At 42.3% G+C, this 26,055-nt stretch overlaps 2 pseudogenes; one reads left to right on the top strand and one right to left on the bottom strand.

The window, feature by feature from the left end:
- Positions 1–273: 273 nt before the first annotated feature.
- Positions 274–22,584, bottom strand: LOC118364353 (pre-mRNA-splicing factor ATP-dependent RNA helicase DHX16-like; annotated as a pseudogene).
- Positions 22,585–23,203: 619 nt separating this feature from the next.
- LOC118364125 (lysosomal thioesterase PPT2-A-like) lies at positions 23,204–26,046 on the top strand (annotated as a pseudogene).
- Positions 26,047–26,055: the final 9 nt, after the last annotated feature.

Genomic DNA, 26,055 nt, shown 5'->3' with positions numbered 1-26,055 from the left:
TTCAACTAACAAACCCTGATCCCAGGATTTACATGATACTGGTAAAAAAAACACATTATCCTGTGCCATTCAAACAAGCAAAGCAGCAACCTAAATATAGCCCTGATACTCTGAACTTCCTCATACAGGGAAATCAAAGACTAGAAGTAGCTAATTCTATGTATGGGCTATCATACGGTTAATGAATAATGGGGACAGGCAACTTTTGTAAACTGTCAGACACTCCCATGTTAACAAAAACAAACACTTAGCGCCTAAGCAGGACAAAGCAAGTGCCTGTAAAAAGTTTATTCCAATAGAAAATGAAAGAGATAGTGCAACCATACTGGAGTCAAATACACACAGAATTGTTGGCTGTCCATCTGTTAGGTGTAATTGGGACAAGAAAATACATTTACAACCCCAACAACATCCAGACATTGGGCAAAAAAAGTGAACTATTTAGGGAAAGTAAATATGCTAACTCTCTGCTGGTCATTGGCCATTACATACAAAGCAGTAGCCATTTGTTTTCATCTGTCTTGCTGCTTGTTTCTGCATCATGGAGCAGGGTGAAGTTACACCTAGATGCTGATAATTGGGTCAGTTTTGCATCTCCCCCCTAATGGTTAGGACATGGGGAGGATCTGTACCCTTGGGGAAACTTCACCCTGGACCCTGCATCATACCAGACACAGGAAACTGACAGTCCAAGTGCATAACATTTCCTTATCATCAAGCTCGTCTAGCTCCAATAGGTGGTTTATGATGAATAAGCCCACAACCATGCAAGTTTTTATCCAGTACCTTTTTTTTTGGCTCAAGGGCCTCAAAAGTTTAAAAAAAATAATAATCTGTTCCTTATGGCAGCCCTGCTTGGCTGTCTTATCTCTGAGGGGAGAAAGTATTTTCTAGTTCCTGTCCTTAGCCCAGCTCTTCCTTGGCCTTGCCCTGTTTGCGAGGCATCTTCTTACTGCTGCTGTCCTCCAGCTCCTTGTTCTTGTAGTAGTGGGGAGCCACCTCCAGCAGCCAGCTGCTGTCTATCTCAATCACCTTGAGAGGCAGAGAAAGAAGTTAAAATAAAGGGGGAAAATATATTAACATTCATTCAAAGTAATGTAAGAATAACGGCACAGCCTCTTCAATCGTATTCCGTCTGCCATTCTGTCCCAGCGCCTTCGGAAAGTATTCAGAACCATTGACTTTTTACACATTGTGTTACGTTACAGCCTTAATCTGAAATGTATTAAAATGTTGTATTTTTTACCCTCAATCTACACACACTACACCACAATGATAAAACAAAACCAGGTTTAGAACTTTTTGCTCATTTACAGTACCAGTCAAAGGTTTGGACACACCTACTCATTCCAGGGTTTTTCCTTTTTTTGTTGTTGATTTTTTAAACTATTTTCTACATTGTAGAATAATATTGAATACATAAAAACTATGAAATAACATATGGAATCATGTAGTAAACAAAATAAGTGTTAAACAAATCCAAATATATTTAATATTTGTCATTCTTCAAAGTAGCCACCCTTTGACTTGATGACAGCTTTGCACACGGCTTGGCATTCTCTCAACCAGCTTCACGAGGTAGTCACCTGGAATGCATTTCAATTAACAGGTGTGCCTTGTTAAAATGCTATTTGTGGGAGTTCTTTCCATCTGAATGCGTTTGAGCCAATCACTTGTGTTGTGACAACGTACAGAAGATAGCCCTATTTGGTAAAAGACCAAGTTCATGTTATGGAAAGAACAGCTCAAATAAGCAGAGAAAAACGACCGTCCATCATTACTTTCAGACATGACAGTCAGTCAACCCGGAAAATGTCAAGAACTTTTAAAGTTTCATTAAGTGCAGTCACAAAAATCATCAAGCGCTATGACAACTGGCTCTCATGAGGACCGCCACAGGAAAGGAAGACCCAGAGTTACCTCTGCTGCAGAGGATAAGGTCTTTAGAGTTAACAGCCTCAGAAATTGCAGCCCAAATAAATGCTTCACAGAGTTCAAGACACATCTCAACACCAACTGTTCAGAGGAGACTATGTGAATCAGGACTTCATGGTCAAATTGCTGCAAAGAAACCACTAATAAAGGACACCAATAAGAAAAAGAGACTTGCTTAGGCCAAAAAACACGAGCAATGGACATTAGACAGGTGGAAATCTGTCCTTAGGTTTGATGAGTCCAAATTTGAGCTTTTTGGTTCCAACCGCCATGTGAGATGCAGAGAAGGTGAACGGATGATTTCCGCATGTGTGGTTCCCACCATGAAGCATGGAGGTGGTGGTGTGATGGTGCTTTGCTGGTGATTTATTTAAAATTCAAGGCACAATTAACCAGCATGGCTACCATAGCATTCTGCAGCAATGCTACCATAGCATTCTGCAGCGATACTCCATCACATCTGGTTTGTGCTTAGTGGGACTATCATTAGTTTTTCAACAAGACAATGACCCAACACACCTCCAGGCTGTGTAAGGGCTATTTTACCAAGAAAAAGAGTGATGGATCAGATTACCTGGCCTCCACAATCACCTAACCTCAACCCAAATGAAAAGGTTTGAGATGAGTTGGACAGCAGAATGAAGGAAAAGCAGATAAATGGTGCTGAGCATATGTGGGAACTACATGATTCCATATGTGTTATTTCATAGTTTTGATGTCTTCATTATTATTATACAATGTAAAAAATAGTACAAATAAATAAAAACCCTTGAATGAGCAGGTGTCCAAACGTTTGATTGGTATTGAATAAAATATGTGTACTACTCCCTTCACAGAACAGAGCAAACTGGCCCTAACCAGAAAAGAAAGAGGAGTGGGAGGCCCGGGTGCACAACTGAGCAAGAGAAGAAGTACATTAGTGTCTAGTTTGAGAAACAGACGCCTCACAAGTCCTCAACTGGCAGCTTCATTAAATAGTACCCACAAAACACCAGTCTCAACTTCAACAGTGAAGAGGCGACTCCAGAATGCCGGCCTCCTAGGCAGAGTTGCAAAGAAAAAGCCATATCTCAGACTCGCCAATAAAAATAAAATATGACATGGGTTAAAGAACACAGACACTGGACAGAGGAACTCTGCCTTGAAGCCCAGCATCCGGAGTCTCCTCTTCACTGTTGACATTGAGACTGGTGTTTTGCGGGTACTATTTTATGAAGCTGCCAGTTGAAGACTTGTGAGGCGAACTTTGGCAGCGATTACTGCATTGAGTCTTCTTGGGTATGATGCTACAAGCTTGGCACACCTGTATTTGGAGAGTTTCTTTCATTCATCTCTGCAGATCCTCTGGGTTGGATGGGGAGCGTTGCTGCACAGTTATTTTCAAGTCCTTCCAGAGATGTTCGATCAGGTTCAAGTCCGGGCACTGGTTGGGCCACTCTAGGACATTCAGAGACTTGTCCCGAAGCCAGGTCGTTGTCCTGTTGGAAGATGAACCTTCACCCCAGTCTGAGGTCCTGAGCGCTCTGGAGTAGGTTTTCATCAAGGATCTCTCTGTACTTTGCTCCTTTCATCTTTGTCTCGATCCCGACAAGTCTCTAGGAAGAGTCTTGGTGGTTCCAAACTTCTTCCATTTAAGAATGATGGAGGCCACTGTGTTCTTGGGGACCTTCAATGCTGCAGACCTTATTTGGTATCCTTCTCCAGATCTGTGCCTCGACACAATCCTGTCTCGGAGCTCTAAGGACAATTCCTTCGACCTCATGGCTTGGTTTTTGCTCTGACATGCACTGTCAACTGTGGAACCTTATATAGACAGGTGTGTGCCTTTCCAAATCATGTCCAATCAATTGAATTTACCACAGGTGGACTCCAATCAAGTTGTTGAAACATCTCAAGGATGATCAATGGAAACAGGATGCACCCAAGCTCAATTTCGGGTCTCATAGCAAAGGGTCCGAATACTTATGTAAGTAAGGTATTTCTGTTGGTTATTTTTTAAATTTGCTAAAATGTATCAAAACCTGTTCTCGCTTTATCATTATGGGGTATTGTGTGTAGATTTCTGAGAATTTGTATTTATTTGATCAATTTTAGAATAAGGCTGTAACGTTAACAAAATGTGGAAAAAGTCAAGGGGTCTGAATACTTTTTGAAGGCATTGTATATAATACTGTATACAAAGACAATGCTACCTGGAGTCACTTGATATAATAATAATAATAATAATAATAATAATAATAATAATAATAATAATAATAACAACAACAGTGGCAAGACAGCAACAACTCTCCCCGAAAGTTTTACTTTGTCCTTCACGGTGGTGGATTGATTCCATCTGACTCCAGATCTGTCTCACACGGAGAAGCATACACACAAACATGACCACAAGTCTACTAGTACTGATCAAAGACCTGTCTCATGAACTCCTTGGTAGTGAAGACCAGCTCGTGGTAGATGAGCCAACGGGGCTACTCCTCGAACAGGGAGCTGTTGGGGTGGACGTAGACTGTCTGCTGGTGCTTCACCGTCTTGTAGCCCCCCTTGCTAAGCCGCGCTGTGTGGTAGAAGTACCCCGCCGTCACTGCCTGAGAGAGATCCTTTCTATTTATTTCACCTTTATTTTACATGGTTGTCCATTTGAGGTCAAAATACATATTTTTAAATGAAGTATCAGTGAGAGGGACAAAGCGGATGTATGAGTGAATGTATGTGTGCACGCTGTGAGAGAGTGAGTGGTGATGGTGTTACTGAAATGGGGAAAGGGGTTAGCACAGGGGTCCCCAATTACATTCAGCCGTGGGCCAATTTTTCTTTGAGTGGATGGTGTGGGGGACGACGACATATTTATAAATAAATAATTTGTAATAAATCATGTGTTATTAAATAAATCATTTGTACACTGACAATTGATGGCAAAAATCCCAAACAGATTTAGTATTTGACAAAAACAGAGTCCTTTCAAACCTTGATTTCATACAATCTATTTATGCGTGGGAATACTTGGGAACACATTTCCAGAATTAAAATCACTTTGAAATTATTTCCTGGTGATTTAATAGTCTTTTCAAAATTATTAAAATTATTAAAACAATATATAATATATATGTAATTATTTTTAATTACTTGGGTTTCCAATTAAAATAACCCACGGATTGCCTTTTGGGGAGTCCTTGTGTAGCAGTTTCACTGGAGGATGGACTATGATGATGAAGTTGGGAATTGGGAAAGCAGAGTGTCCATTCAGATGCATATGAAGTGAACTCAACCTGCCTCTCCAACCGGCATGATTTAACAACCGGCATGATTTAAGAACTGTTTTCATGAGCAGACAAAAACTAATCCCATCACCTATAAAGGGTTCCATTCAATCCCTCAGATCTGCTGCTAAATTTGCACAGTCACTGGTTTAAAGGGGCAAGCACACAGATGTCGTGTGAAGCATATTCACACATTGGCTACACATGTAACAAAGAGCTTGGTGTCAGGTAACACAGCAAATTAGAAGTGGAACAAAGTGGTCTAGGCCAGTGTTTCCCAGCTCCGGTCCTCCAGTACCCCCAACAGCACACTTTTAGTTGTAGCACTAGACAAAAGCACCTGATTCAACATGGAGGGCTTGATGTTTAGTTAACAAGTTGAATCAGGTGTGCTGTTTGTGGGGAGGGGGTACCCAAGGACTGGGGTTGGGAAACACTGGTCTAGGCTCTAGGAGGGTGTTTTTAAAAAATGAATGGTTTACAAGATTAAGCGATTTTATAGTGTGTTCATTGTCATGAGGTTAAGGTGCATTCACAGTCACACCGACCTTGCGGATGGGAACAATGTCGCCGCCTGAGCTGCACACCTCCACCTCGATCCTGTCCATCAGGCCCTCCAGCTGCTCCCTGACATCCCGCGCCCGCTTCATGGAGCGGAACTGGATGAAGTTCTCATAGCACCACTGGGTGGAGTAGCCACTCTCCAGCCACTGAGGGACAAATGAGGCAGTCAATATCACAGACTGAAAACAAAACATAGAACAGCGTTTCCCAAACGCGTTTCGTTTTTTTTGCCTTTTGCCCTAACGCTACACAGCTCATTCAAATGATCAAAGCTTGATGATTAGTTAATTACTTGAATCAGCTGTGTAGTGCTTGGGCAAAAACCTTGGGGTCCCGAGGACCAAGTTTGGGAAACCCTGACATAGAACTTTGAGTTTTGCTCCAAAATCAGGACAAAACAGGGGGGGCTTTTCAGCCCCCAACTATTTAACGTTTTTTTTAGGATTTTAGTTTTTGGTCAAGAGTTAAATATAGATAATCTGTTCCCAAGTATTCCCACAAATAATTTTAAAAAGGAGTCATGTGATCGTGCCTCAATGTAATCAAGGTATGAAATTATTATTTTCGAATACGACCTCTTTTTGTGCTTACTTGTTTTCAATTTGCAGTGTACAAATAATTATGTTCCGGCCCCCCGACCCGCTGCTCCGACAAAAATCAGCCCGCTGCTGAACCTAGATGCCTTCTCCTGCATTAGGGCATTACCATGGTAAAATGGTTTCCAACAGAAAAACGAAAATGCAGTTCTTATTGGACACGTTCAGGTAGTCCCTCCATGTTTCAGTCCGTTTTTATTTTTGTATATATTTTTTTTTTTACAGTTGGTGCCAAATGAATATGACCCAGAACTGCTACCCTGAAACCTTATATGAAACAAGTGAAAACAACAAAGTGAGGTAGTATCACATCTTTATCCTAACTATCAAACCCAATCCTCTTGACCTGTGTGTAGACGTTGAGCAGCACCATATGCTCTCCCCGGGGACCACAAAGTTCTGCCTGGCGTTGTCAGCGTGAACCACCTTGTCTTTGGGCCGGTAGAAGATGGAGTTGTTCACAGACAGCATAGCAGCAATGGTCAACACCTCCTCAGAACACTTATACCTAGAGAGACAGAGGAAGATGGAAATGTTCAGTGAAAAACAAAAGGTATTTCATGTCCTGTTGAATAATTGGCACTCAATAGTATTGAGTGAGGGGGAAAGATAGAGAAAGGGGAAAGATGAGCAAGGTAACAGAACAATAAGAATAATGAATTCCAAGATGATCATGTGTTCCAGGCAAGTACCAGGATTGCCATAGAGACTCACTGTTCTGAGGCAGGATTACAATAGAGACTCACTGTTCTGAGGAAAGATTGCCATAGAGACTCACTGTTCTGAGGCCAGGATCATCTTGCTCAGCATAGGGTCCACCGGCAGCTCAGCCATCCTGCGGCCCAACTGGAACACAACACACATTACATGACCTTTCACATCAAATAGTCACCTTTCTAAGGTATTAGAAGCCAATATGTTCATTCACCTGTCTAATGGTGATGGAATCTATTTGCCCTTTTATATAGCCTTCCTTAATTCCCAAAGGTCATTTTCACTTTTTAGGTTATATTTATTCGCACCAAAGAATAAATGGAAAGACAAAACAGTACAGATAAAAACCACATCACAAAAACCAATACACAAATATAAGTACAAAAAAAGTGTGTTCAATCAGTTAAACAAAGTATACTAACTATAACTGTACATAATATACTCAGTATACAAGAAAAAACATGTTTGATTGTATGTGTACAGTGGGGCAAAAAAGTATTTAGTCAGCCACCAATTGGGAAGTTCTGCCACTTAAAAATATGAGGCCTGTAATTTTCATCATAGGTACACTTCAACTATGACAGACAAAATTAGAAAGAAAAATCCAGAATATCACATTGTAAGATTTTTAATGAATTTATTTGCAAATTATGGTGGAAAATAAGTATTTCGTCAACAACAAAAGTTTATCTCAATACTTTGTTATATACCCTTTGTTGGCAATGACAGAGGTCAAACGTTTTCTGTAAGTCTTCACAAGGTTTTCACACACTGTTGCTGGTATTTTGGCCCATTCCTCCATTCAGATCTCCTCTAGAGCAGTGATGTTTTGGGGCTGTTGCTGGGCAACATGGACTTTCAACTCCCTCCAAAGATTTTCTATGGGGTTGAGATCTGGAGACTGGCTAGGCCACTCCAGGACCTTGAAATGCTTCTTACGAAGCCACTCCTTCGTTGCCTGGGCGGTGTGTTTGGGATCATTGTCATGCTGAAAGACCCTGCCACGTTTCATCTTCAATGCCCTTGCTGATGGAAGGAGGTTTTCACTCAAATCTCACGATACATGGCCCCATTCATTCTTTCCTTTACACGGATCAGTCATCCTGGTCCCTTTGCAGAAAAATGATGTTTCCACCCCCATGCTTCACAGTAGGTATGGTGTTCTTTGGATGCAACTCAGTATTCTTTGTCCTCCAAACACGACGAGTTGAGTTTTTACCAAAAAGTTATATTTTGGTTTCATCTGACCATATGACATTCTCCCAATCTTCTTCTGGATCATCCAAATGCTCTCTAGCAAACTTCAGACGGGCCTGGACATGTACTGGCTTAAGCAGGGGGACACGTCTGGCACTGCAGGATTTGAGTCCCTGGCGGCGTAGTGTGTTACTGATGGTAGGCTTTGTTACTTTGGTCCCAGCTCTCTGCAGGTCATTCACTAGGTCCCCCCGTGTGGTTCTGGGATTTTTGCTCACCATTCTTGTGATCATTTTGACCCCACGGGGTGAGATCTTGCGTGGAGCCCCAGATCGAGGAAGATTATCAGTGGTCTTGTATGTCTTCCATTTTCTAATAATTGCTCCCACAGTTGATTTCTTCAAACCAAGCTGCTTACCTATTGCAGATTCAGTCTTCCCAGCCTGGTGCAGGTCTACAATTTTGTTTCTGGTGTCCTTTGACAGCTCTTTGGTCTTGGCCATAGTGGAGTTTGGAGTGTCACTGTTTGAGGTTGTGGACAGGTGTCTTTTATACTGATAACAAGTTCAAATAGGTGCCATTAATACAGGTAACGAGTGGAGGAAAGAGGAGCCTCTTAAAGAAGAAGTTACAGGTCTGTGAGAGCCAGAAATCTTGCTTGTTTGTAGGTGACCAAATACTTATTTTCCACTATATTTTGCAAATAAATTCATTAAAAATCCTACAATGTGATTTTCTGGATTTTTTTCTCTCATTTTGTCTGTCATAGACGAGACGGCCTACAGGGAGGAGGTGAGGGCCCTCGGAGTGTGGTGTCAGGAAAATAACCTCACACTCAACGTCAACAAAACTAAGGAGATGATTGTGGACTTCAGGAAACAGCAGAGGGAACACCCCCCTATCCACATCGATGGAACAGTAGTGGAGAGGGTAGTAAGTTTTAAGTTCCTCGGCATACACATCACAGACAAACTGAATTGGTCCACTCACACAGACAGCATCGTGAAGAAGGCGCAGCAGCGCCTCTTCAACCTCAGGAGGCTGAAGAAATTCGGCTTGTCACCAAAAGCACTCACACACTTCTACAGATGCACAATCGAGAGCATCCCGGCGGGCTGTATCACCGCCTGGTACGGCAACTGTTCCGCCCACAACCGTAAGGCTCTCCAGAGGGTAGTGAGGTCTGCACAACGCATCACCGGGGGCAAACTACCTGCCCTCCAGGACACCTACACCACCCGATGTTACAGGAAGGCCATAAAGATCATCAAGGACAACAACCACCCGAGCCACTGCCTGTTCACCCCGCTATCATCCAGAAGGTGAGGTCAGTACAGGTGCATCAAAGCTGGGACCGAGAGACTGAAAAACAGCTTCTATCTCAAGGCCAACATGACTGTTAAACAGCCACCACTAACATTGAGTGACTGCTGCCAACACACTGACACAACTCCAGCCACTTTAATAATGGGAATTGATGGGAAATTATGTAAAATATATCACTAGCCACTTTAAACAATGCTACCTAACATAATGTTTACATACCCTACATTATTCATCTCATATGCATACGTATATACTGTACTCTATATCACCTACTGCATCCTTATGTAATACATGTATCACTAGCCACTTTAACTATGCCACTTTGTTTACATACTCATCTCATATGTATATACTGTACTCGATACCATCTACTGTATCTTGCCTATGCTGCTCTGTACCATCACTCATTCATATATCTTTATGTACATATTCTTTATCCCCTTACACTGTGTATAAGACAGTAGTTTTGTAATTGTTAGTTAGATTACTTGTTGGTTATTACTGCATTGTCGGAAGTAGAAGCGCAAGCATTTCGCTACACTCGCATTAACATCTGCTATAACCATGTGTATGTGACAAATAACATTTGATTTGATTTGATTTGTACCTATGATGAAAATTACAGGCCTCTCTCATCTTTTTAAGTGGGAGAACTTGCACAATTGTTGGCTGACTAAATACTTTTTGCCCCACTGTATGTGTATGTGTGTAAGAGTGGGTGTTAGGCTACAAGGAGTAGACTACTGGGTAGTTTGGTTCATCGGGCTGACCCCTAATCTACGCTTGAAGTTATTGAGGGATGATGATGTTTTGGCAATGTGAAGATAGGAATTCCAGAATATGAAACCTCTGTATCGGCTAGAGAATTGACTATGTGAGGTGCGGCAGTGGGAGGGTAAAGGTTATCGCAGTGATTTGGCAATTAACCTGAATTAATTTGGGCTCCCGAGTGGCGCAGCGGTGTAAGGCAGTGCAAGAGGCCCTGGTTCGAATCCAGGCATTGTAAATAAGAATTTGTTCTTAACTGACTTGCCTAGTTAAATAAAAGGTTCAATTAAAATTGTAAAACAATTGAAGGGTTTAGGTAAGTTGTCTGGGAGGTATGTATATTTGTAGACGACGGTGCATCATTTGAGTATATTAATGCTGAAGTAAATGATAATTGAAGTAAATGAGATATGGGTAAATGAAGCTATAGTATAGTGTTAGGAAGCAAGCCTGATGACCCAAATCACTTATCTCTCTGATGACACCAAAGGACTTCACTTTGCTGCACACAAAGTGAATATGATTTTTCCAGGACAACTTCTCATCAACTCGAACACCTAGGAATTTAGTAAATGAAACCTGGTCCATTTCATTCCCACCAATTGTGATTCTGGCTCTTTTAAAAATATTTCTTATTCTTACCAGTAAATACAATGAAGCCCTTTTTTTTTAAAATAATTTAAAGACAAACAAATTATCTGGATATTCTGAAAATTTGCCCATGCCTGAGTTGGCTTCGTTGATAATTGAATCAAAATTCTTGTCTGATAAGTTGGTATCCTCAGCAAAAAGAATGGGAAGTACGGGAGATGCACAACCATTTGCATATACAACTTGTTCTCTATCATATACGGAATTATATAGCCACATGTATAATCATGAAAACAATTTAGCAAGTGATATGTCATGATCAACTGTTTCAAACGCTTTGGATAAATCTAGAAAGATGCTAAGAGCGTATTCCTTGTTCTTCAGGGCTGTAGATATTTTATCCTCAAGTTATAAAAGAGCCAAATCAAGTAGTTTTTTTTAAACATTTTTTACAAAAAAACATATTGGTGCTTATATATAATACAGTGTTGGTTTAACATTCAACATGCTTTTATACACCAGTTTCTCTAGGATTTTAGAAAAACATGGTAGTACAGATATTGTGCAATAATTTGTAAAAGATCTTGGATCTTATAGAGGGGGACAACTTTGGACATTTTCAAATCTTTAGGAACAATACCAGTTTGCATTGATTTGGTGAAGTAAGATATACGTTTAGAGGCTCAATAACGGAGGAAGACACTGATTTCACCAAAAAGGCACCTTATCATTAATTGCTGCTGATTTCTTTAAGTTACCAATCACCTCCATTACACCAGGTGGATCAAACTAACGCAGAGAAGGGAAATGTTCCTTCACGTATGTTTTTGATTTTCATTGACCGAGAGGAACCCACATTCACAAAACAGTTATTCCATTCACATGAGATAACATCAGGATCACTACAGGTCTTATTTCCAACATTAAATTGAGATGGGATAGTTGTAAGAAGCCTTTTTCTTATTCAACTGATTTAACAAGGAAAGGAGGAGGGAACGGTGACAATGCGATATAAAAGTATTGGAATGGTGCCGTTGTTTTGATAGACAGTCAGGCGTTAGTTACCTTGGTGAGCTCTCCGAGGTGGTTGAGTGCACCCAGTGCGTACAGCTGCTCCAGAGCTAGCACCAGGGTCTCGTGAGGGGGCGGGTCCATGAAGTCAAAGTGGATGAGGTCATTAATTCCTGTCAGGAAAGAATACTCTAATGTAAAAACAAATCGACACCTGGGTTTAAGACAATCATAATGAGGCCCAGGCCATTCGCTCCACTAGGAGCTCAAACTAATAAGTCAAGTAAGTCAAACTCATAATAGTGAACTACAGACTATACTTAAGTGGATTGTTGTTGTTGTTGTTTTCTGACTTATCACTGTAACATGATTTAGTTCCATAAAGCATTTGTTCCATACCCAAGCTCTTGAGCAGTAGCACTACGTTGCCCAGGTTGGTTCGCTGGATCTCGGGCACGGTGGACTCCTCCATCTCGTGTTTAAACGCCCACGCAGTGTAGAGACGGAAACACTTCCCAGCAGCCACTCTGCCTGCACGACCTGCTCGCTGATGGGCTGAGGCCTGTGGTGAATCAAAACACAGATGGAGTCAGCAAAATGGTCAGAATGTTGTCCAGAGAACTAAAAACAAAATCTACAAAAAGACAGTCAAAGAAACGGGTGTTTGAAATACTGGCAAGAGGCACCTTCCACAACCCCGGTACAATAACCCCGAAAAGAGTCACATCGTTTAAAAACCAAAGCTAGCGTGTTACCCGTGAGCAAGGCGTGACGATCAGAGACTCCATCCCGGTGCGGGCGTTATAGCTCTTCTGCTTGCAGAAACCTGGATCTATGACATATATGATCCCATCGATGGTTAGAGAGGTTTCTGCAATCTTATAGTGGCCACCACCACCTAAGGAAACAGAGAGAGGACACTTTGTACATCAGATAATGTGTTTATACAGAACATCCACAAGAGAATGAGAAACACGGAGGCAGGATTCTGAAGAATGATGTCTTAAGTGATCAAATCAAATTATATTTGTCATATGGTCCTTCTGTAGCTCAGTTGGTAGAGCATGGCGCTTGTAACGCCAGGGTAGTGGGTTCGATCCCCGGGACCACCCATACGTAGAATGTATGCACACATGACTGTAAGTCGCTTTGGATAAAAGCGTCTGCTAAATGGCATATATTCATATGCACCGAATACAACAGGTGTACAGTGAAATGCTTACTTAGAAGCCCTGCTTTAAGTTAAAAAAACACTTTTTTTATTAAAAAAAGATAAGTAGAAAACAGAAAATAAAATTAACAAATAATTAAACAGCATCAGTAAAATAAAAAGTGAGGCTATATACAGGGGGTACCGGTACAGAGTCAATGTGCGGGGGCACCGGTTAGTGAGGTAATTGAGGTAATATGCACATGTAGGTAGCGTTAAAGTGACTATGCATAGATTATAAACAGAGTAGCAGCAGCGTAAAAGAGTGGTCTGGGTTGCCCTTGGATTAGATGTTCAGGAGCTTTATGGCTTGGGGGTAGAAGCTGTTAAGAAGCTATTTGGACCTTGACTTGATCCAGTTGCAGAGGGAGGTGTTTAGTCCCAGTGTACTTAGCTTAGTGATGAGCTTTGAGGGCACAATGGTGTTGAACGCTGAGCTGTAATCAATGAATAGCATACTCACATAGGTGTTCCTTTTGTCCAGGTGGGAAAGGGCAGTGTTGAGTACAATAGAGATTTGCATCATCTGTGGATCTGTTGGGGCGGTACGCAAATGGTGTTGATGTGAGCCATGACCATCCTTTCAAAGCACTTCATGGATACTGACATGAATGCTATGGGTCGGTAGTCATTTAGGCAGGTTACCTTAGTGGTCTTGGGCACAGGGACTATGGTGGTCTGCTTGAAACATTTTGGTATTACAGATTCGGACAGGGAGAGGTTGAAAATGTCAGTAAAGACACTTTCCAGTTGGTTGGTCAGCGCATGATCGGAGTACACGTCGTGGTAATCCGTCTGGCCCTGCGGTCTTGTGAATGTTGACCTGTTTAAAGGTCTTACTCACATCGGCTACGGAGAGCGTGATCACACAGTCGTCTGGAACAGCTGGTGCTCTCACGCATGTATCAGTGTTACTTGCCTCGAAGCGAGCATCGAAGTAATTTAGCTCGTCTGGTAGGTTTGTGTCACTGGTCAACTCTCGACTGTGCTTCCCTTTGTAGTCTGTAATAGTCTGCAAGCCCTGCCACATCCGACGAGTGTCGGAGCCGGTGTAGTACGATTCAATCTTAGTCCTGTATTGACGAGTTGCCTGTTTGATGGTTCATTGGAGAACATAGTGGGATTTCTTATAAGCTTCCGGGTTAGAGTCCCGCTCCTTGAAAGCGGCAGCTCTACCCTTTAGCTCAGTGCGGATGTTGCCTGTAATCCATGGCTTCTGATTGGGGTATGTACGTACGGTCACTGTGGGGATGACATCATCGATGCACTTATTGATGAAGCCGGTGACTGATGTGGTGTACTCCTCAATGCCATCCAGAACATATTCCAGTCTGTGCTAGCAAATCAGTCCTGTAGCTTAGCTTCTGCTTCATCTGACCACTTTTTTATTGACCGAGTCACTGGTGCTTCCTGCTTTAGTTTTTGCTTGTAAGCAGGAATCAAGAGGATAGAATTGTGGTCAGATTTGCCCAATGGAGGACGAGGGAGAGCTTTGTACGCGTCTGTATGTGTGGGGTAAAGGTGGTCTAGAGTTTTTTCCCCTCTGGTTGCACATTTAACATGTTAATAGAAATTAGGTAAAACTGATTTGAGTTTCCCTGCATTAAAGTCCCCGGTCACTAGGAGCGCCGCCTCTGGATGTGCGTTCTCCTGTTTGCTTATGGCCGTACACAGCTCATTGAGTGCAGTCTTAGTGTCAGTATCGGTCTGCGGTGGTATATAGACAGCTAAAAAAAATATAGATGTAAACTCTCTTGGTAAATAGTGAGGTCTACAGCTTATCATGAGATACTCTACCTCAGGCGAGCAAAACCTTGAGACTTCCTTTGATTTCATGCACCAGCTGTTTACAAATATAGATAGACCGTTGTCCCTTGTCTTACCAGAGGCTGCTGTTCTATCCTGCCGAAAAAAGCTTAAACCCTCCAGCTGTATGTTAATCATGTCGTTGTTCAGCCACGACTCGGTGAAACATAAGATATTACAGTCTCTTTGTCTCTTTGGTAGGATATACGTGCTCGTAGTTCGTCTATTTTATTATCGATTGATTGTTCGTTGGCTAATAGGACCGATTGTAAAGGTCGATTACCCTCTCGGTAACGGATCTTTACAAGGCACCCGCACCGTAGTCCACAATATTTCTGTTTTTTCCTCCTGCGAATGACAGGGACGAGGGCCTTGTCGGGTGTCTGGAGTAAATCCTTCCCGACTGACTCGTTGAAGAAGAATTCCTCCAGTATGGGATGAGTAATCTCTGCCCTGATATCAAGAAGCTCTTTTCGGTCATAAGACATGGTGGTAGAAACATTATGTACAAATTAGGTTACAAATAAAACGCGTAAAAACAAACATAATAAAAAAAGTACATAATGTACAAATTAAGTTACAAATAAAACGCGTAAAAACAAACATAATAAAAAAAGTACATAATGTACAAATTAAGTTACAAATAAAACGCGTAAAAACAAACATAATTTAAAAAAATACATAATGTACAAATTAAGTCACAAATAAAATGCAGAAAAAAACACACACAATTGGTTACGGAATCGTTAAAACGGCAGCCATCTCCTTCAGTTGGGTTGGATTTCCATTTGGGTAAGGAAAATAATGCATACATATTTTCTAACATTATTTGATCACAGAGGATAAAACATATTTCCAAAGTGGTCCTTGAGCACCCCCTAGTGGCACAAGTTTAAATGGACAGAAGAGGTCCTCTCACCTTGCGTGAGCCAGGTGGTGTGGGGCTGAAGATCTTGGCCTGCATGTCGGAAGGTAGGTTGGCGTAGATGGGAAGCACCAAAAGCTCAGATATCTTAGAGCCCAGACGCCTGCATCTCTCCTGCAGCAGCTCACAGCAAGTCTCAATCTCCTCCTGTGGAAATAGAGAGAGACAGGAGAGCGGTAAGGACAGACACCTAGGCAGAAATGTATGTGTCATGTATTTATTTTACCTGGTAAGTTGACTGAAAACACATTCTCATTTACAGCAATGACCTGGGGGAAAGTTACAGGGGAGGAGAGATGAATGAGCCAATTGGAAGCTGGGGATTATTAGGTGGCCATGACGGTATGAGGGCTAGATCGGGAATTTAGCCAGGACACCAGGGTTACCACCCCTACTCTTACGATAAGTGCCAGGGGATCTTTTAGTGACCACAGAGTCAGGACACCCGTTTAACACCCGTATCTGAAAGACGGCACCCTACACATTAAAGAGTCACATACAGAATGAATAGACTTAAGATGGTTGCTGATGTAGTGTGATTTAGCAGATGTAGTGTGATTTAGCAGATGTAGTGTGATTTAGCAGATGTAGTGTGATTTAGTAGATGTAGTGTGATTTGTAGTAGGCCTAGCAAATGTGTAGTGACCGATGTAGGATCTGACGTTGAGCGAGAGCAGATGTGACGTGACGTAATAGCTAATGTGTAGTGACCGATGTAGGATCTGACGTTGAGTGAGAGCAGATGTAACGTGACGTAGTAGCTAATGTGTAGTGACTGATGTAGGATCTGATGTTGAGTGAGAGCAGATGTAACGTGACGTAATAGCTAATGTATAGTGACTGATGTAGGATCTGACGTTGAGCGAGAGCAGATGCGACCTAATAGCTAATGTGTAGTGACTGATGTAGGATCTGATGTTGAGTGAGAGCAGATGTAACGTGACGTAATAGCTAATGTGTAGTGACTGATGTAGGATCTGATGTTGAGTGAGAGCAGATGTAACGTGACGTAATAGCTAATGTATAGTGACTGATGTAGGATCTGACGTTGAGCGAGAGCAGATGCGACCTAATAGCTAATGTGTAGTGACTGATGTAGGATCTGATGTTGAGCGAGAGCAGATGCGACCTAATAGCTAATGTGTAGTGACTGATGTAGGATCTGACGTTGAGTTAGAGCAGATGTGACGTGACGTATTAGCTAATGTATAGTGACTGATGTAGGATCTGACGTTGAGCGAGAGCAGATGTGACGTAATAGCTAATGTATAGTGACTGATGTAGGATCTGACGTTGAGCGAGAGCAGATGTGACGTGACGTAGTAGCTAATGTGTAGTGACTGATGTAGGATCTGACGTTGAGCGAGAGCAGATGTGACGTGACGTAGTAGCTAATGTGTAGTGACTGATGTAGGATCTGACGTTGAGCGAGAGCAGATGTGACGTAATAGCTAATGTGTAGTGACTGATGTAGGATCTGACGTTGAGCGAGAGCAGATGTGACGTAATAGCTGACGTAATGTGAACGTCAGCGTTGAAGTGAGGGGTCAAGGCGCGAGTGTGTCAGACCTGTCCAGTGAGGAAGACCAGACAGTCTCCGGGGGGCTGTGTGACGTGGATCTGTAACACCGACACAACACAGGCCTCCAGTTAGTCTGCCTCAGGAGCCTGAGAGAGAGGGAAGTCGTAAACAAACCATACCAGAGAGGATAGAGTACAACAGAAGAACAGATAATTGGCCTACATCTTTGACGTACATTAGCATCATCCAGCACTTTTCACGAGTGAAATTATTCACATTCTAAAGGTATTTACATTATTCCATTTCTTCCGCCTTGCCTCAAAGAGTGCACTTATTCACTTCCTGTCACAGATTTAAAGGCTCTAGATCGGTTTAAACATTGACCGGAGGGAGTTTCCATGCGCACTTTGGGAGAAGGTTGGAGAATGGGGATGCAATCTTTTGTCCTGAGGCCATTCCACTAAACAGATTGTCAGTAGCGGCACCTTAGTGTAAAAGATGTCCACAGGGAACCTCCTGCCGGGGATTCTGAAGCCAGGGGCGTCATCGAAGAAGCAGGAGAAGCGCTCTGTGTCCAGTGTGGCGCTGGCCACCAGCACCTTCAAGTCCGGACGGAACCGGGCAATGTCCTTGATCAGGCCAAACAGGATGTCTGTGTGCAGCGTCCGCTCGTGAGCCTCATCGATGATGACCACACTGAGAGAGAGGAAGGGATCGTTGATCGTGTATTGTTATCCTGTCATACTGACTATAAACAATATGGCAGGGGATTATTTCATTTCATAATACACCACTTTTAAACATAAACCTCTACATATGGAAAACATGTCTAAAGAGAAGCACAGATGGGGAATATAGTGGTACCTGTAGCTGGCCAGATCAGGCTCTGTGAGGAACTCCCTGAGCAGCATCCCGTCAGTCATGTATTTGAGTACTGTCCTCTCCGACGTACAGTCCTCAAAACGGATACTGTAGCCTACCTGGGGAAGAAAGGGTTGGTTGGACAAATAAGGTGAGTTTGTGTTTTCTACCATATACAGTAAGAATTACGTGTGCTTCATCCGAGTGAGAGAGCGCGAGAGAGTGGTTGTGCCATTTTCACCTCGTTGCCCAGCTTGACGCCCACTTCTTGTGCCACCCTGGCTGCTACGGACATGGCTGCCACTCTACGGGGCTGGGTACACCCAATCTTCATGCCTCTATCATTGTATCCCTAGCAGATGTAAAGCCAGACCACAGGTCAACAAAGCTAACATACACAGAAAACTATAATGCCACAAATAGATCAGGGTGGAAGAATACAATTTTTTTTTTTTTTTAAGTAAAAACAGTGACAAAACATTGAAGAGTCAAGATGACTTTGTCAAACGTACACAAAATGTCCAATGGAAAATGTGTCTTCTGCTTTTGCTTTTTCTGACCTCTTTGATATGTGCCCATAATAACATTTATGGACATGGCCCCTTGAATAATGTGTACCCACAGACTCCATGAGGAACTGTGGGATCTGGGTGGTCTTGCCGGAGCCTGTCTCTCCCTCGATGACCAGGATCTGGTGCTGCTGGATGGCCAGGAGCAGGGCTCTCTGTAGGGGAAAACGGGCAGGCTGCGTTTCACCTCCTGGATGGACTGCTTCTGGACCTCTGCCTGGGACAGGGCTGCCTGCTCCTGCTCCTGGAGACACACAGCATACAGAGATGAAGGCATCATTACAATTGTACTTTATTGTTCATGGTGACATGGAAATGTGTCATTTGCACAGTTTGAAATGCTACAGAAGCTCAGGTGTGTATTGGTTGATTGCGACGGGTTATGCTTGGAAAGTAAAATATTTTCTGAATTTGAATTATTGCAACATTTTGTTCAACCAGCCTTCAGACAAAATATCCATAATTATAGCTCTATTCCTTGCAATCTATCAGAGATAAACCCTTTAACGATAAAACTTAGTGTCAACCCACCTTCTCATCCTGGGTTCCCTTCATGCTGACGGCACTGCTGACAAAGTTGATCGTCTCGTCCTCCTCCAGGATCAACTGGTACTTCTCTCTTTCTGCCTTCAACCCTTTCTCCCTCTCCTTCTTGGCCCCGAAGCTGAGTGAGGCGGTCTTCAACCTCTCCTCCTCCCAGCGACCCTGCTCTCCTCCACCCTCCATGGGCATCTCCAACTCCAGCTCCATGTCCCTCTGAGGAATATCCTGGAGAGACGGAAAGAGAGAGAGAGGGTCGGAGATAGAGGGAGGGATAGAGGAAGAGGGAAATAGAGAGTGAGCGAGATATATATATATAATCAAGCCCCGGATCCTAGTGTTTTACATATCTCCATTTCAACAAGAGTACTGGCTATCCATGGCAGGACCATTGGCAGCCAACTATCTCCTCCTTACTTTACTCCTCTTCTCCTCCGGCATGTAGTATCTGTTCTTACTCTCCTCCTTCTCCTTGGCGCCGGCTTTCTTGTAGTCCTTGGCCATGTCTCTGAGGTTGCGCTTGTACTCCAGCTCCTTCCGCTCCCTCTCCGTCAGCGCGTCCGTGGAGAACAGGTACTCCTCGTCGGCTATCTCAGCCTCCAGGTCTTCCAGCTTCTCAGCCTCTCTCTTGGACAGGTAGTTCCTGCGAGACTCCTTCCTCAACTCTGGAAGCTATAGAAAAGAGGAAAAGATAGGTGGTGACCATTGGCATATAATGAGTCTCAGGGGCTTTCCCTGTTCTATTAATTATATTTCTACTGTGTTTTTTTTTTATATATACCTTTTTTATACCTAGACGATTATATGATAATAGTTACTGGGCATTTTAATAATGTGCTCACGATTTTCTTGTGATCCTCCTCTGCCATCTTTAGTCTTTTCTGAGCCTCCTCTTAGCCCTGGTGAAAAAGTCATGGAAAAACATTTAGCCAACAAACAAAACACACCTACAACTACAAGTACACTAGTAAGTCAAATAGACTGGGCCGGATTGCGTCATTGATAGTCAATCCCACCTTCTTGTCCGTTCTCTCCATGATGTTCCTCGTCTTGTCTTTGTCCTTCAGTTTCATTCGTTCGGCAAAGGCATCCCTCTCTTCCAGATCCAGTACGCGTTCTCTCTCTTCCTTCTCCCACTCCTCCTCCTCTTCATCCTTCTTACTGGACTTCTGGTCGCCATGGCCCAGCTTACTAGTGAGAAAGATGAAAGGCCTTTTAGAAACTCCAACCACACAATCTAAGTGGAGGCTTGTTCAAGCAGACATTGAAGCCACAGAGGAGTAGCAGCTGAAAAATGGAGACTACACAGCATGAAAACAATCAAAATATTCTAGGGTAATTGGCTTCATTGTTGTAATGTATTTATGGTTGCAATTCAGTTCATGAGACCATAGACTCCAGAAGCTGCATCCTGTCTCCCTGAAGTCCATACAAGTCAAATACAGCTGTCAACATTTAGCTAAAAAGCAACAAGAGAGAGGAAAGCTGGTAGAATGTGTCACAAGCAAGCAACATGAAACCCCTTTCAAGGTTGATTACCTTTTACGGGTCTCCTCTTCACTAGATGATTGACTCTCCTCCCTTGTCCTGAGGTGCTTCCTCTTATCGCCTCGGTCTTTACTTTTCTTCTTCTCCTTCTCCCTCACCGCCTCTCCGTCACTCTCGCTGTCCGACAGTAGGGTGTAATTTCGATTCTTCCTCTCAATCTCCATGACACGTCGCTCTATCGCTCCGGCTGGCTTTTCAACGACTTGTTTACGAGGAATCTGAAACACATAGACGGAAAGTCATTACTAGATGGTCATAATAACCACGGTCAAAATAAGAAACAAGCATGCAGTTCAATACAAAGAAAGCAAATCATTTGACCTTTTCATATAGTTCCTGTGCAAAGGCGATCACTCTCTGATTAATGCCGATGGTGCCCGTCGACTTGAGGTGGGCCACAAAGTCTTGAGCGCTCAAGGATTTACGCGCAGAGCCGATCATGAACTGGGCGACATATCTGTCACTAAGGCCGAGGATGTCGTGCAGACTGTCGCTCACCCATTGCTCTAGGTTTGCCATTTTTACTAATAGGGAGACAAAATCAGTTAGCTACGGTATAGATGTACACAGAGAGTTGCATAGTACTAGGTATCATAGGAGACTGCTGAGGGAAAAATGGCTCATAATAATTGCTTATCCCACTCCAGTCATTACCACAAGCCCATTCTACCAAATTACGGTGCCACCAACCTCCTGTGCTAGGTATATAAAATGTCATATAAATGGGGAACTTCTATAGCAATGGTGACGATGTAGCAGGGAATGGCTGCCACAGCAAGATTCCTATGCTACACAAGGGTATATTTAATCAATTAGGAAGGAGGGGGTGTGGTATATGGCAAATATATCATGGCTAAGGGCTGTTCTTATGGAACGAAGCAATGCGATGTGGCTGGATACAGCCCTTACCCATGGTATATTGGCCATATTCCACAAACCCCCAAGGTGCCTTAAAGGTATTATAAACTGGTTACCAATGTAATTAGAGCAGTAAAATATTTTTATAAGACCATATACCACAGGTATGACAAAACATTTATTTTTAATACTCTAATTACGTTGGTAACCAGTTTATAGCAATAAGGCACCTCGGGGGTTTTGTGGTATATGGCCAATATACCACGGCAAAGGGCTGTAAAGGCACTCCGCGTTGCGTCGTACACTGTCGTGCGGGTGAACAGCCCTTACCGGTGGAATATTGGCCAATACCACACCACCTCGTGCGGTACTGCTTAATTGTAAAACGGAAAAGATCCGCTGGATGAGCATTAGTAGGAACTTTCCAAGTGAAAGCCCTGTAGCTTTTCTTTCCCTCCTTTATTTTCTCTTTGACGAGCTGAAGAGGAAACTATTCATAACATAGATAGGTAGCCAGCGAGCCACATTACCTTGTTTTTAAACCGCCATGAACATGGGGTGATATATGAAACAGCACAACACGCAACAGCTAGCAAGTTTAGCAAAAACTTTGTCAGTTTAGGTTCATTTGCTTCACGCCTGACTAATGTGTGGACGTTTAACTAACGAGTGAAGTTCAAATTAGCCCTCTCATTACTAACAACAATCCTGTTGGTTACAATGACACCTATTAAGCTAAACATATCCACAACTTCTTGCTAGCTAATTTCTCCATCCATGGTTGCAACAACTGGAAGCGGAATTACGGAGTTTCAATAAGTATCTGGTAGGATTCTGCATTTTGCCCCCTGGTGGCTGGTGTACTGAACAACCCAATCAGAACAGTGCAATTTGTTTGTCCAAATGATGGCACATCTGCATCTGAATGAAGAGCCTGCATTATAAACATATTCTTCCCGCTATGTACATCGGTCATCGTTAATAGTTGATGAGGCATTTTGCATTACACTCAATGGTTAAAGACCTGTCTAATCTATATCCATTTACATTATTTCCCGTCTAATCCTTTTGTGAGTGGAATTTAGGCACAGACTGGAAAGTGTAAACATCCTTCCATGTGCGTGTCGTGACCATTGAATTACAGTGAACTAAATTGATGACACCAAACACTCAAAATCAAGTGAGGCTTGCATGCGCCTGACAATGAAATAAGATGATAGAGGGAAAAGGGGTGTGTTCTTCCGTGAACCCCACCACACAGATGTGTAATAATGAAAGTAGGTAAACATAGTAGACTGGAACTTACATTTATCGGGTAATGCAATTATGCTAGGGTTATGTAACCAATTATTATCTCCTGCACGCTGAAGGAATCAAACTTTATTTTTCGGTGGTTTAATTGAAAATGAGAGCATCGTTGGACATCAACATTCTGCTGCTCTTATGTGGAGTTAACCTGGCCGACACGCTTGGGTACAAACCGGTCATCATTGTTCACGGCCCTAAACAATTCCTTATACTTTATACAGTCTATGAGTGATAACATATGTTTTTTGGGCCATCAAAACTCCAATAATAAATATAAATATTACAACATGTTTCCATAAATAAAAGCACTAAAAAGGCAAAAATTATGAAGAGTATGAAGTTTCAAAGTATGAAGTTTCACATGAAGAGAAAATTTTATAAGATCCTGTTTTAGTGCACCTGTGATACAAATGTAACATAACACATTCCTCTAAAAACATGTCTATTGTCCTGTTAAACATTCTCCAGAGAGAAAAAAGTAATCCATCCATAATTTCCCCCATACCAGGAGCAAACACGTTTTCATCCTATAATATTGGCCCATCATATCATTATACTTTAGCAATAAGGCCCGAGAGGGTGTGGTATATGGTCAATATACCATGGCTAAGGGCTGTTCTCATGAACAACGCAGTGTGGAGTGCCTGGATACAGCAATGTGGAGTGCCTGGATTACAGACCTTACCCGTGGTATATTGGCAATATACTACAAACCCCTGAGGTGCCTTATTGCTATTATAAACTGGTTACCAATGTAATTAGAGCAGTAAAAATACATTTTTAATTCATAGCCGTGGTATAACGTCTGATATACCATGGCTTTCAGCCAATCAGCATTCAGGGCTCGAACCACCCAGTTTATAATGTATGTTATAATATGATAGGATAACATGTTTCAAGTACATCATTTTTTCTTGTATCTTATTTTGACAGGCCCATCCAGGTACCAATGTGTCAGTGATAGATCTGTATGATAACATGGCCAGCCCGACGCCACTGTGGGTGCAGGTGCAGGGCTTCAAAAATACGTTCTATCCAATCATGCAGGAGGCATAGCATGACGTCCATCTTATCTGCTTCTCACAAGGTCTCTCTATCTCAGTTATTTAGCATTTTTGGAACAAGACATAGAGATATAGCTCTGTCTGCTTAATGTTGTCTCCCCCTGCTTCTCCTAGGTGGTCTGATATGTCGAGGACTTATTTCTACACTTCCTGACCATAATGTCCAGTCCTTCATCTCCCTCTCATCACCACAGGCTGGCCAGTATGGAGGTCAGTGATGGTCACTTTCTTCTCATAAGTAATTTTCTATCAAGCAAGGCCTATGTATAGGTCTTTTTTTCAATGATTTCCTCCAACAAATTCTAACACATTGAAGTTTTGATTTTTGTCATACAAACAAAGTAAAACTAAAATCTATTAATGTCTCACATTTCAAATAAAAAGTTAAACTTTGCAAGCCGAATGTAAACTTCAAACACATTATATGTTCCACACACCACACACATTTAACTAGCCTTTTCGTTGTGCTTCTCCCACAGACACAGAAATTCTGACATTGTTTTTTCCTCACTATCTAAAGGCCCGTGTTTTTCACGTGTGCTACTCTTCAGTGGGACAGAAATGGTCCATCTGAAATTTCTGGAATGGTAAGACAGAATTGGGTAGTTAAAGGGGAACTTCGGTGTCGAACAAATAGAGGACCAGAACTTTTGTTTGTAGATGTGTATCTGAGCACAGTAAAGAGGCTCACAACTGTTCTTTTTTTAAATGTTTTGTCCTACCAGACCCACACCAAAGAGAACGCTTCCTGAGGAGCGGCAATTATCTGGCCCTGCTGAATGGAGAGAGACCACACAGGGAAATGACAGGTACTGAAGTGCATTCCTACTGCAGAAATCTCAATATCCAAAACTGAAAACCTAGATTCGATTAGTCATCATTGACTGATAAGGGAGAGACAAAATATCCAGCAAAGTTCCTTACTTCTCCTTTCACACTGCCTTGTCTGCATAATGAACAGAACTACACATTTTGTAGCAACAAATTTAGTTTGGCTTTACATACTTTCCCAGAATATATATATTTGAGAAAACTTCAGATTCAGTCTGGCCCTACTGACACTGTTGGCCTAAGTAGTTTTAAATTCTATAAAATGTGGAGAGACCTAGTTAGTCTAACTCTCAAAACAAATACATGTTTCTCTCTCTCTAATCATCAAAGTGGAGGAAGAACTTCCTGCGTATCAACAAGCTGGTGTTGATTGGAGGACCAGATGATGGCGTGATTACACCATGGGAGTCCAGGTATCCATGGTCACCATCACCACCATTATTTGACACTAAATTAATTGCCCCGTTGTATATCCTGCATTCTTACACACACATTGGTTGCATCTCTGAGACGTGGGCTCGACACTAGTGACACTCTATACCTATTGGACTAACCATTTCTGTTCTCTTCAATCAGTTTGGATTTTATGACTTTAACGAGACCATTGTTGAGATGAGGAACCAGGAAGTAAGTTAGTTTAATGGTATCATCTACCATCATTGATAATGTTCATGTCATAATGTGATGGGTAACTATGTGCTTCTTTGTCTCTCTCGTTTGAATAGTGCTGAAGACACTGCATGCTCGTGGAGACCTGGCTGTGTATGTGCTCTCAGGAGTGAAGCACAGCTATTGGCATTCTAATGAGACGGTGTTCAGAGGCTGCATAGAGGAGTGGCTGACATGAACATGCACACATACACACTGAATATAATGTTCACAGAAACAGACATAAAAGGTTATGCACATTGTCTTTGATTGACATATCATAGTTGTATGTAGTGCCTTTTTATATATATATACAGTATTGTTTGTCTGTGATTATGAAACAGCGAAATCAAGTGTTTTTTGTACAATAATAGGAAATACACTAAATTTAACTCAATTTCACATG

Source organism: Oncorhynchus keta, chromosome 31, assembly GCF_023373465.1.
Source record: "Oncorhynchus keta strain PuntledgeMale-10-30-2019 chromosome 31, Oket_V2, whole genome shotgun sequence".
NCBI classification, from domain to species: domain Eukaryota; kingdom Metazoa; phylum Chordata; class Actinopteri; order Salmoniformes; family Salmonidae; genus Oncorhynchus; species Oncorhynchus keta.
The sequence above is the reverse complement of the archived record's forward strand: the minus strand, read 5'-3'. Positions and strand labels throughout refer to the sequence as shown.